Raw genomic sequence first — 4,711 nt, 5'->3', positions numbered from 1 at the left:
CCATTGCCGAGGCAGTTCTAACTATACCCGTATAAACAGGACTGCAGGGAACTTCACACGGCAGCTGGGTGGAGCCCACAGCAGTTCAGCAAAGCCTCTGCAGGTAGACAGTGACTAGGTTGCCTCCTCGCTGGGCAGGGCAGCCCTGAAAAAAGGCAGAATGACAGAAACTTATAAATAAGCCTTAACTCCCCAGGACAGAGCACCTGGGGGAAAAAAAGGGGGGTTTATGAGTTCTTCTGCAGCAGAGTTAAACATACTTGCCCAGCAGCTCTGAATGAACAACAGAGCTCACAGCTCAGCACTTGGGCTCCTATGAAGGAGAGACTGTCTCCTCAAGCAGTTCCCTGACCCCCATATATCCAAAGAGTCACCTTATAAAGGAGAGCTCAGACTGACATCTGCCAGCTATACCTCTGGGCCAAAGATAGCAGAAGAAGAAACTGGCAGCAACCCTTACTGTTCTGCAGCCACTGCAGGTGATCCCCAGGCAAGCAGGGCCTGGAGTGGACCTCAGCAGTCCTACAGCAGAGGGGCCTGAATGTTAGAAGGAAAACTAAGAAATAGAAAGAAATAACTTCAGCATCAACAAACGACATCCACTCAGAGATCCAATCTGAAAGTCAACGACTATAAAGATGACAGGTGGATAAACCCACAAAGATCGGAAGAAACCAGCGCAAAAAGGATGAAAACACCCAAAACCAGAACGCATCTCCTCCTACAAAAGGTCACAACTCCTCACCAGCAAGGGAACAAGGCTGGATGGAGAATGAGTTTGATAAATTGACAGAAATAGGTCTCAGAAGGCGGGTAATAACAAACTTCTCTGACCTAAAAGAACATGTTCTAACCCAATGCAAATAAACTAAGAACCTTGAAAAAAGATTTGACAAAATGCTAATGAGAATAAACAACTTACAGAAGAATATAAGTGAATTGATGGAGCTGAAAAACACAACATGAGAACTTCGCGAAGACTGCGTAAGTTTAAACAGCCAAATTGAGCAAGCAGAAAAAAGGATATCAGAGGTCAAAGATCAACTAAAGGAAATAAAATGAGAAAGCAAGGTTAGAGAAAAAAGGGTAAAAAGGAATGCACAAAGTCTACAAGAAATATGGGACTATGTGGAAAGACGTAATCTATGTTTGATAGGTGTACCTGAATGTGATGGAGAGAATGAATCCAGGCTGGAAAATACTCTTCAGGATATTATCCAGGAAAACTTCCCCAACCTACCAAAGCAGGCCAATATTCAAGTCTGGGAAATATAGAGAACACCACAAAAATATTCCTCAAGAAGAGCAACCCCAAGGCACATAATCATCAGATTCACCAGGGTTGAAATCAAGGAGAAAATGCTAAGGGCAGCCAGAGAGAATGGTCGGGTTACCCAGAAAGGGAAGCCCATCAGACTTACAGCAGATCTCTCAGCAGAAACCCTACAAGCCAGAAGAGAGTGGGGGCCAATATTCAACATCCTTAAAGAAAAGAATTTTCAACCCAGAATCTCATATCCAGCCAAACTAAGCTTCATAAGTGAAGGAGAAATAAAATCCTTTAGGAACAAGCAAATACTCAGAGATTTCATCATCATCAGGCCTGCTTTACAAGAGCTCCTGAAAGAAGCACTAAACATAGAAAAGAACAACCAGAACCAGCCACTCCAAAAACATACCAAATGGTAAAATGCATCAACACAATGAAGAAACTGCATCAACTAAAGGACAAAACAGCCAGTTAGCATCAAAATGACAGTGTCAAATTCAGACATAACAATATAAACCCTAAATGTAAATGGGCTAAATGCCCCAATCAAAAGACACAGACTGGCAAATTGGATAAAAAGCCAAAACCCATCAGTGTGCTATATCTAAGAAACCCGTCTCACATGCAAGGATAATAAAGGCTTAAAATAAAGGGATTGAGGAAGATTTACCAAGGAAATGGAGAGCAAAAAAAAGCAGGAGTTGCAATTCTCGTCTCTGATAAAATAGACTTTAATCCAACAAAGATCAAAAGAGACAAGACATTACATAATGGTAAAAGCATCAATGCAACAAGAAGAGCTAACGATCCTAAATATATACGCACCCAATACAGGAGCATCCACATACATAAGGCAAGTTCTTAATGACTTACAAAGAGACTTAGACTCCCACACAATAATAGTGGGACACTTTAACACCCCATTGTCAATATCAGACAGACCACCGAGACAGAAAATTAACAAGGATATGCAGGACTTGAACTCAGACCTGGACCAAGAAAACCTAATAGACATTTAAAGAACTCTCCACCTCAAATCCACAGAATATACATTCTTCTCAGCACCACATCACACCTATTCTAAAATTGACCACATAACTGGAAGTAAATCACTCCTCAGCAAATGCAAAAGAATGTAAATCATAACAGTCTCTCAGACCACAGTTCAATCAAGTTAGAACTCAGAATTCAGAAACTAACTCAGAACTGCACAGCTTCATGGAAACTGAACAACTGGCTTTTGAATGTTGACTGAATAAACAATGAAATGAAGGCAGAAATAAAGATGTTCTTTGAAACCAACGAGAATGAAGACACAACATACCAGAATCTCTGGGACACATTTAAAGCAGTGCCTACAGGAAAATATATAGCAATAAATGTCCACATGAGAAGCAATGAAAGATCAAAAATCGACACCCTATTGTCAAAATTGAAAGAGCTAGAGGAGCAAGATCAAAAAAACTCAAAACGTAGTAGAAGACAAGAAATAACTAAGATCAGAGCAGAACTGAAGGAGATAGAGACACAAAAGAACCTTCAAAAAAAATCAATAATTCCAGGAGCTGGTTTTTTGAAAATATCAACAAAATAGACCACTAGCCAGATTAATAAAAAAGAAAAGAGACAATAATCAAATAGATGCAATAAAAAACAATAAAAGGGATATCACCACAGATTCCACAGAAATACAAACCATCACCAGAGATTATTACAAACAACTCTACGCACATAAACTAGTAAACCTGGAAGAAATGGATAAATTCCTTGACACTTGCATCCTCCCAAGCCCAAACCAGGAAGAAGTCAAAACCCTGAATAAACTAATAACAAGGGCAGAAGTTGAGGCAGCAATTAATAGCTTACCACCCAAAAAAAGCCCAGGTCAGACGGGTTCACAGCCGAATTCTACCAGACATAGAAAGAGGAGCTGGTACCATTCCTTCTGAAACTATTCCAAATAATCCAAAAAGAGGGAATCCTTCCCAAATCATTTTATGAGACCAACATCATCCTGATACCAAAATGTGGCAGAGACTCAGCAAGAAAACTTCAGGCCAATATCTATGATGAACATAGATGCAAAAATCTTCAATAAAATACTGGCAATCCGATTGCAACAGCACATCCAAAAGCTTGTCCACCATGATCAAGTAGGATTCATCTCAGGGATGCAAGGCTGGTCCAACATACACAAGTCCATAAACGTAATTCACCAAATAAACAGAACCGAAGACAAAAACCACATGATTATCTCAGCTGATGCAGAGAAGGCCTTTGACAAAATTCAACAGCCCTTTATGCTAAAAACCCTCAATAAGCTAGGTATTGACGGAACGTATCTCAAAATAATAAAAGCTATTTATGACAAACCAATAGCCAATATCATACTGAATGGGCAAAAACTGGAAGCATTCCCTTTGAAAGCTGGCACTAGACAAGGATGCCCTCTCTCACCACTCCTATTCAATACAGTATTGGAAGTTCTAGCCAGAGCAATCAGGCAAGAAAAAGAAATAAAGGGTATTCAAATAGGAAAAGAGGAAGTCAAGTTGTCTCTATTTGCAGATGACATGATTGTATATTTACAAGACCCCATCATCTCAGCCCAAAATCTCCTGAAACTGATAAGCAACTTCAGCAAAGTCTCAGGATACAAAATCAATGTGCAAAAATCACAAGCATTCCTATACACCAATAACAGACTTAAAGAGAGCCAGATCAAGAACGAACTGCCATTCACAATTGCTACAAAGAGAATAAAATACCTAGAAATACAGTAACAAAGAATGTAAAGGATCTCTTCAAGGAGAACTACAAACCTCTGCTCAACGAAATCAGAGAGGACACAAACAGATGGAGAAACATTCCATGCTCATGGTTAGGAAGAATCAATATTGTGAAAGTGGCCATACTGCCCAAAGTAATTTACAGATTCAACACTATCCCCATCAAGCCGCCAATTCCCTTTTTCACAGAACTGGGGGAAAAAAACACCTTAAACGTCACACAGAACCAAAAGAGAGCCTGCATAGCCAAGTCAATTCTAAGCAAAAAGAACAAAGCTGGAGGTATCACACTACCAGACTTCAAACTATACTACAAGGCTACAGTAATCAAAACAGCATGGTACTGGTACCAAAACAGGGATATAGACCAATGGAACAGAACAGAGGCCTCAGAGGCAACACTACATATCTACAACCATCCAATCTTTAACAAACCTGACAAAAACAAGCAATGGGGAAAAGGATTCCCTGTTTAGTAAATGGTGTTGGGAAAACTGGCTAGCCATGTGCAGAAAGCACAAACTGGACCCCTTCCTGACACCTTACACTAAAATTAACTCCAGATGGATTAAAGACTTAAAACATAAGACCTAACACCATAAAAACCCTAGAAGAAAATCTAGGTAAAACCATTCAGGACATAGGCATATGC

The sequence above is a fragment of the Cebus imitator genome, unplaced genomic scaffold, assembly GCF_001604975.1.
Source record: "Cebus imitator isolate Cc_AM_T3 unplaced genomic scaffold, Cebus_imitator-1.0 Scaffold26, whole genome shotgun sequence".
In the NCBI taxonomy this organism is placed as follows: domain Eukaryota; kingdom Metazoa; phylum Chordata; class Mammalia; order Primates; family Cebidae; genus Cebus; species Cebus imitator.
Note: the sequence above shows the minus strand (reverse complement) of the source record.